Raw genomic sequence first — 9491 nt, forward strand, 5'->3', positions numbered from 1 at the left:
ATTGATTGATTGTTGGTTGATTGATTCACTTTGATGTCTCCGAAATGCATATAGGCCTACATCGTGATAATTTAATGACTTTACGATGCTTACAGTAGCCTAATATATTACATGTTCTTTTAAAACATAGGCTACATCATTTAAGAAAGTAAACTGTCGGCATATTTCTAAATATAGGCCTATTCCAATATGTTCTGCATGTAAAAATAAAAAAATAAAAAATCCGGTTTCCCGTCATTAATTTTCCCGGGAATCCCGTTTCCCGGGATTAAACCCTACTCAGCACCAAGGCCCAATCTAGTTTTACTCTCGTCCTGCCAAGTCTCTCCTGGCTGGCAGGCCTAATACCTGAGGGGGGTTTGGTTCTGACTGAGTCTCTCCTGGCTGGCAGGCCTAATACCTGAGAGGGGTTTGGTTCTGACTGAGTCTCTCCTGGCTGGCATGCCTAATACCTGAGGGGGGTTTGGTTCTAACTGAGTCTCTCCTGGCTGGCATGCCTAATACCTGAGGGGGGTTTGGTTCTAACTGAGTCTCTCCTGGCTGGCAGGCCTAATACCTGAGGGGGGTTTGGTTCTAACTGAGTCTCTCCTGGCTGGCAGGCCTAATACCTGAGGGGGGTTTGGTTCTAACTGAGTCTCTCCTGGCTGGCAGGCCTAATACCTGAGGGGGGTTTGGTTCTGACTGAGTCTCTCCTGGCTGGCAGGCCTAATACCTGAGGGGGGTTTGGTTCTGACTGAGTCCTGGCTGGCAGGCCTAATACCTGAGGGGGGTTTGGTTCTGACTGAGTCCTGGCTGGCAGGCCTAATACCTGAGGGGGGTTTGGTTCTGACTGAGTCCTGGCTGGCAGGCCTAATACCTGAGGGGGGTTTGGTTCTGACTGAGTCTCTCCTGGCTGGCAGGCCTAATACCTGAGGGGGTTTGGTTCTGACTGAGGCCTGGCTGGCAGGCCTAATACCTGAGGGGGGTTTGGTTCTGACTGACTCTCTCCTGGCTGGCAGGCCTAATACCTGAGGGGGTTTGGTTCTGACTGAGGCCTGGCTGGCAGGCCTAATACTTGAGTTTTTTTTTGGTTCTGACTGAGTCCTGGCTGGCAGGCCTAATACCTGAGGGGGGTTTGGTTCTGACTGAGTCTCTCCTGGCTGGCATGCCTAATACCTGAGGGGGGTTTGGTTCTGAGTCTCTCCTGGCTGGCAGGCCTAATACCTGAGGCGGGTTTGGTTCTGACTGAGTCTCTCCTGGCTGGCAGGCCTAATACCTGAGGGGGATTTGGTTCTGACTGAGTAGCTTTGCTTTTCAGCGGCATTGGCTCTAGCTTTTTACTTTCCCCATCTAACTTCAAATGAGATGGAATTCTTCGAGTGCTTCAATGTATCCGTGTGTCGGTTAGGAAATTCAATAAGTCTTACAAGCCACTTTGCTTTAATATTCCACTGTGCAGCACTTGTTAAAAGACCAGGTTAGAACAATGGTACTTTTTAATACTGCCCATTGTCTGGTTGCAGTCGGGAAATGGAAATAGAAAATGCATTAGCTTGAAGATGTTGAGGCTTGTTGCCCGAGCTCAATGCTTCTGTAATGATTTTTAAAACTCGAATTAACATTTAGTGTGCTTCTCTGAGTCCATTCAGAGGCACAATCCAACTGATATATATATAAATGTGCACCTGAGATAGATAGACAGATAGACAGCCAGACAGCCAGCCAGACAGGCAGACAGAGAGACAGACAGACAGAGAGACAGACAGACAGACGTTTGCCCATAAGACCAATACTTGCCTTTTATTAAATATGTAAACATTGGCCAGTCCTCCACTGCTGATATGACCACCTGACCACACAGCCACTGATAAATAGTCATTAAAACCAGCAATTTTACTTTCTTTGCATATTTTATTTTTTTCATTAAATTGTTCAAGTTTCAAATTCAAATTCATTTAAAAAAAATTCATAAATTAAGTTTTCATTGTACCCTACTGGTCCATCTGATGGATATTTCTTACATTCGCGTGGCGGCCGTTTGGACATTGTTTGACTATATGGTCTGAAATTAAGGCTAGGTTTTTTTGGGGGGTGTTTTACAAAAGTCATCCCTAGAGGGAGACTTTCTACCATCCAAAGACTCTGTTTTGAAATTAGACCTGTATTTACCATTGGTCCATCAGATGGACCCATTAACTTACATTATAAACACTTTATTGGTACTCCCAGCAAATTTTCACAAAAGTAATGGATTTTATTTTCTTCTGCTCTCATCCTGGACCAAATACCTTGAAATTTGACCCTGGAAAGAGATTTTGGAGTTGGTTGAAAATGTGGGGGAGTTACATGGTCTCAAAGTCCATTGCATAGTTTTCCCATTGGTTTCAATGTTAATTTTGCACACAAAAAAAAAAAAAAATTGACTCCCAACTAATTTTGCAAAAAATCATTATTCCCTTGATGTTACACATCTCACCTTGACTCAAGGGGTCAAAATTGTAGTTTCTACTGTGTTTGGCTATTTCCCCATATTCCCCCAGTTTTGGCATAGCAATCAATTCCATGCAGTTTACATGAAATGTACAGAAAATGTATTCCTATGCCAAAGATGGGAAAATATTAGAAAACTGAATTTGATGGTACACACAACTGATTTGAAGCCTTTAGACCAGGATGGATGCTGGACTAAAGCTCATTTGTGTGTTTTGGGGGAAATGGCTGGTAGTCCAAAACATGCGCTTTTTGGATTTTTGGCTCAAAATATGAAAAATAATATTTTTACAAAAAAAAGTATGAAAATATGAAAACCCACTGATGATGTCACAATGTCTGTGAAATCATCAGTAATGTCATCAGTGACATCATTATTGACCAAAATCATCTTATGACATCACTGATGATGTCATAGGCTAGTGATGTCATAGGTATTGTGATTTCATTCTAAGATGGATCCTGCCAATCTTTGACACTAGGCATCTTGAAGTGGTGACTTTTGTAAAACACCCCAACCTGCCCATAATATCAGACCCAAATCCAGTTTGCCTTTATGGGAAGGAAAATAATTCACTTTTTGTGTTTGTATGTCGTTTTTTATTGTACTGTACTTACTGTACACTGGCATTTGAGGGGTTAAAATTCTGAGTAAGTATGAAATGTTGATGTGAGGTATTAGGGAGGAAGTTACCAATGAATTATAAACAATAAAAAATAAAAATGTATATTCATAAATGAATACATTATAAATATGACGGTCCATCAGATGGACCAACGGTAAAAAGAGGATTTTATTTGCAAATGTACATTTCTTGAAAAACTAAAGATGATCAGAATAAATGTTGCTGCCAATCTTTGACATATCCCAAGCCATGATAATCCCCCCAGGAGAAATCCAGTTTCACTTTATGGGAAGGAAAATAATTGACTTTTTGTCTTTTTTCTGTACTTTTTTATTTTTACTGTACTTACTGTACACTGGCATTTGAGGGGTTAAAATTCTAATAGGTATGCAATGTTGGTATGAGGTATTAGGGATGAAGTTACCAATGAATTATAAACAATTAAAAATTAAAGAATTTAAATTAATGTTTATAAATTATTACAGTATTACTGTTAACACCTTGAGTGCCATGGACGAGATATCTCGTCTTACATAATCCGACCGTTGAGTGCCAAAGACGAGATATCTCGTCTTACATAAACATTTTTTTTTTTTGACGGTGGGACATCAATCAACCCCTTTTACGTCTTCTATATCAATATTGGAGGAAGAGAATGTGTATAATCTATTTTACCGACCACTAAGTGGCGACAGTTCTCTCCAGACAGAGAGAAAGCCAGTCCGCGGGAGAAAGCCATTTAATTTTCAAGGAAATAGCTGGGCGAAAACTCTTTCGATTTCACACACACACACACACACACACACGCGCGCGCGCGCACACACACACACACACTCGAGTACCTTTGCGCATAAATAAGACCAGAATCGCAAAAGCTTCTTCAAAGCTCTCAGCCGACACCTCAAGAAACGAACGAGCCAGTTTTACAGTCCAGACTGCCCGAGAGCGGCCGCGGAGCCTCCTCCCTCCGCAGCACAGACGGAGGGAGGAGTTTGGAGACACACACACACACACACACACACACACACACACACACACACACACACACACACACACAATACAGTATACAGACTTGCCCAAGGGCACCCATAATCACAGGCACGTGAGGTGGTTCTAAAAATCCATTTATCTCTAAACTCTCTGAAAATCTCTGAAACCATGCTGTACTCAACGGCTAATATCTACATAACTACTAACTCTGCAAACTAACTCTTTTAGACAGAGAAAGCACACATTCTATTAGTTCTTTTTAGATGATTGGTGTTCACGAAGTCTTAACAGAAAAGAATCCTCGGCTCTTGTAAAATGAGCCAGAATCCTCAAAAAAAAACCTGGCACAACTTACCTACAGGATTGAAAAAACGGCTGGCACTCAATGTGTTAAGGTCCATCAGATGGACCAATGGTAATTTGTTTTTTTCCCCACAATTGGGGTACAAGTGTTAAAGGTGGTTATGCTGTTTGATTCTTACACCAAATACTTGTAGTTTTCTGCATTTTTTTTTTATAGATATTAAAGAGACAGATGGAGACTATGCCTGTGCGTGTGTGCGCGTGTGTGCGCATGCGTGCGTGCGTGTGTGAGTGTGAGTGCGTGTGTGAGTGCGTGCGTGCACTGTGTCGATGTACACAGAAAAAACAGTCGAGGTGTCCATGAGTTGAAGTCTTGTTGGCACGTAGGCACACAGACAGGTCTGACAGCCTGAAAGGCCATGTCTCTCCCCACCCAGCCGCCATTCCTCCATTTGTCTTCTCTAATGAATTGACAAGCACACTCCCTCCCATGTTTGCACGGAGAGATTGAGCCATTAGGAAAGTCGACTGTTTAAAAATACCCACACCATACACAGGGCAGACTGAGCCCAACACACACCTACTCGTATGCACACACATTTACGCGCAGGCATAAGCACAGAAACTCACATCATGTCCACACACGCACGCACGCAGACACACACACACAATCTGCTCCACCAAAGCAGTCCCTCCGGTGGTGACAGGCCACTGATGCACAGGTCAATTGCCTACAGTGCAAATGATAATGACATATCAGACCATTTACTTGTGGTGTGATCCATGTGGCCTCCAATCCATTATGCGGTTTGCCTGCAATTGCATTTTTGAGCGATTCATGCCGCGCTCTCTAATTATTCATTACTATTGAATGACTGGGAAGAGGAAGGAAAATAAATAAATTAAATTAAAAACTCAAACTAGGAAGAATTTAATGCAAAGTTGGTTTCTGTACTCTGATTGTTTCAAATTATACGATCAGAAAATCATTTTTTCTGAGGTGAAAAACACCTCTGGATACAACTTTCTCCCTTAAAGAAGTTTAAAGAAAACTCTGATATAAACACAACTGTGAGTCACAGCAGCACAGCGAGCGTTCCCCTGCTAGTACACCTACACTCTGAGACACAAAGGTGTTAAACAGCCAAGAGCAGAGAAACGCACGCACACGCATCCAGTCTAGTTACCGTGTCGAGTGTGACTCAGTAGAAAATGGCTCTAAACCCCCACACAGTTGGCTTACTGTTTATTGTGCCAAAAGAGACTTCTTTTTAATCCAACATGTATCACAATTTCTACCAAAGGTGAACAACAGAAAGTACTTTCTTGGCTTGTGATCACTGGGAAAATACATTTTAATACACCAAAAAACCATCCAAGTATCACATGGAATCTAGGACACTCCACCAAACTGGACATTTATATGGTCTATGGCAGAAAGAAATAATAATATAGGGATGAAACGATTACTGGTTTAATGATACATTAAACAGTGATGAGATTCCTGATGGTTAGTATTACCGTTTCAAATTTTAATTAGCATTGAAGGAGAACTTCAGTATTTTTCAACCTGGACCTTATTTTCCAGATTTCTTTTAATGTATAACTAAGTAATGTGAACAGAAATCTTTGAAACTGGTGCAGTATGAAAATAGCGTCCAGGTTGAAAAATACAGAATTTCTCCTTTAAATCAAGTGTAGGTTTGATTACTGCAATTATCGCTGCTGCACAGAGTGCTGTTCACTTGTTTATTCATACTGTGAATGTGCCTCATGTCCAAATTGCATCAAATCCTATTTCTATGTTATTATTTTAATGTTTATGCAACACCTGTAATGAAACCACTATAGCTTTGTGCGAATTCCGCGAAACCACCAATGTCTTGGCAAGCAGCGCTGCAAAATCATTTGGAGGCTTGAGTGATTCTACAAATTAAAAAAAGGCATTTCGCTCACAAAGAACCTTTGAAGATCCATATTTTCAACAGTGTATCATCCCTCCCCAATCCCCATAATGAATAGACAGCATGCTCTTCCCCATGCAGGCCGAGAACACGACACCTCACAAGATTATAATGGGATCCCTTCCCTCCAATGGGACACGGCAGAACAATAAACATGTTTGTGTCTATTACAGGGATGACAATGGCATCCCTCAGTGGCTCTCCCCGCTGCAGTGTCGTCGCCGGCTCCACACACCAGCCCCATAAAAACAGCATCCCGCCTCTCCCACAGGTATAAGCTCCCCTCCTCTCGGTCTCCTCCACCTTGTCTCCATCCTCCTCCCTCCCTCCCTCCCCCTCGTCTCACCCAATCCCCTGAGCTGGATTAAATACAGCCACACCTGTGATCATTTCTCATTTGTGAAGTCTCCAACACCAGCGGTCCGAGGGGACGGCAGGCTCCAGCCGACAACGGCGCAGCTGCAAATTGCAGGTTTCGCTGGCTCGGTAAATGCTCTAAAACATAATATAGATTAGATGCTCGTGCGCAAATGCTTATCACATAAACAGGGATGCAGGTACACACGCGGGTCAATTACGTTCCACCGTACTGTAACATATATAGATTGGATTCCCCCCCGCACATAATCACTTATCACACGTACAGTTCACATATACTGTATACGGCACACAAACAAATAATAGAGGGATAGGATCATAAAGAAGTGCTGCTTAGCTGCACTAGATACGATTGTTATATACGGTATATATATAAAGGAAATCCACCTGTTTCATCAGCCTAATTCCAAATGTCCCACTAATTGAGACGCCAAAAATTTGCCCTATTCAGAGTATTTCCATGTCACGTGAATTTCCTAATAATATTCTAATCACATGTCAATTTATTATAATCACCAGTTATTTTCCTGCCAAGATGGCCGTGTGGTGATGTAACAGAATACGATAGGGTATATTCACCTTATGTAGAAGAGACAGTCTGGCTTGAGAGAGTAACAGGAAGTGTAAACACAATCGGAAGTTCTGATTGTGTTTACACTTCCTGTGACTCATAAACCTAGTTGACTCATATGTGAGTCAAAAACTATGTTTGACCAGGTGAGTCAGACTAGTTTGAGCAGGTAAAACAGCCGGTGTTTTGAACAGGAAGTCGTGACACAATGGGTCAAGTGGGCGGGGCTACATAAGGTCAATATACTGGCAGGAAATACAGGAAGTGACTAAGCAAAGCTGTCTCCTACGCGTGATTTCTAACCCCACATAGGATAAGCAATAACCACGCCCTGTGGCGCCGGGATTGGCCAGGAGCATTGAAGCTTGGGACTAAAGCACCTGGGGTTTTTCATCTTTTAAAATAAAGATGTTTAAAAAAAAAATTGATTGTTACATTTTCAGTGCTGTACCTTTTCTCTGTGTAAGAATTGAGCTTGAAATTAACGATACATTATATTATATGAGCTATGAACGTGAACACAACACCGTTTATATTATTGCATGTTTTTGTAGATTGTGTAGATTGTGTAGATTACAATTATTATGCTTATTATTATTATTACTATGCTAAGGTAGGTGACCATAATTCATTTCAATGTCCGCTCTCAATATTGCTGTCTGTTCTCAAGAGCTATTCAGTTGGTTCATGAAATCGCTGGGCTGCGTGCCCTCCAGTGTTGCTCCTGGCCAATCCCGGCGCCACAGGGCGTGGTTATTGCTTATCCTATGTGGGGTTAGAAATCACGCATCTCCTACACAGCAGCAAGTGAGATATCTGTCAGTGAAAACCAATGTTAGACCCTTTGCCTCTGTCATCCGTTTGGTAGGCGCATGCTGTGCAGTTTACTGACATCATGTGACATGATTTCTGTCTGCTAATATTCATGTTTACTGACATCATGTGACATGATTTCTCTCTGCTAATATTCATGTATACGCATCCAGCACTTGAACAGGGCAGTCACTTTCTTTCTCGCTCTCCCTTATCTCCCTTCTTTCCCTCTGCCTGCAACAACACCCAGAGCAAACTTGCATTCGTCTACTCGAAATGACAAATATGGATTTATTGGATTTACTAAGCTGGTCTCTCAACGCAAATCAACTAAACTTTGAGGAATGCGGGGTCCGGGGAACCCCCACCCTCTGCCCAGACGGATCTTTCGCCGCGGGATACGGGAAGACAACAGCGATTGACCCTAGGCTGTGACGTCATGAAAATTGAGATGGGCGGTCAGTGAATTTGAACTGTGAAAAATGGATTATATCTGGATATATCATGGAAATTCCACTGATCTGCAATAAGAGTAATGAAGTTGGGAATCAGAGACTTGACACCTGCTGTTGACTTTCTGGTCTGTGTGACCCTGGTCTGTGTGACCTGAAAGGAATTCCAGGCAACCAAAACATTTTATTCTAATCTGGACTCTCGTACTGCCAAGGACGCAGCTCTCCTGATATTTCGTCTGCAACTGAGCTCTTCCCCCCCAAACCCCCCGCCTTGTTCCCTGACAGCTCTTGCATCATCCACCCCCCCCCCCCCCACCCCCTCTTCCTCCGATACATCCATCTGGCGCTGATGACAGCGAGCCACTTGCGTTGTTTGAGGAGCTAGTGCAACGGTGGCACTGCGCACGCGGCGACCCGGCTGAGGGCAGCAGATGGTCCTTTGGAATCTGTACATAATGCAACAAATGTTTATGTATTGTATAATATTGAAGTGTGCCTTTATTACTTTAAAACTAGTAATAATGTATCTCAATTCTGAAGTGTGCCTTTATTACTAATCTCAAACTAGTAATGATGTTGTAATTATCCACTACTGTCTGATGTGAACCAAAGTGCCCTTCTGGGACATGTATTAAACTGATTGATTGATTGATTGATTGATTGTTTACTGACATCATGTGACATGATTTCTCTCTGCTAATATTCATGTTTACTGACATCATGTGACATGATTTCTGCTAATATTTATGCAATTACAGGTACCTCTTGCTGCCCTTGAGGGCAGGCTTTAGTAACCCTAAAGCTTTGGCCTTGTCTTGTTTTGTCAACTTCTTCTTCTTTTAAGATTGTTTCTATGACCTTTAAAAAAATATTTTCTATAGAAGGATCCTGGATGAGGAAAATAACTATACTCAAACTATAT

The 9491-nt window shown here is 42.2% G+C and overlaps 1 protein-coding gene across 1 annotated transcript in view; it reads right to left on the bottom strand.

Annotated features, from left to right (window-relative positions):
* The window catches only part of fstl4 (follistatin-like 4), a gene marked incomplete at both ends in the record, with an annotated part of 526243 nt that overhangs the window by 7171 nt on the left and 509581 nt on the right, over positions 1 to 9491 (bottom strand).

Source organism: Poromitra crassiceps, assembly GCF_964638095.1.
Source record: "Poromitra crassiceps genome assembly, chromosome: 1".
Classification (NCBI taxonomy): domain Eukaryota; kingdom Metazoa; phylum Chordata; class Actinopteri; order Beryciformes; family Melamphaidae; genus Poromitra; species Poromitra crassiceps.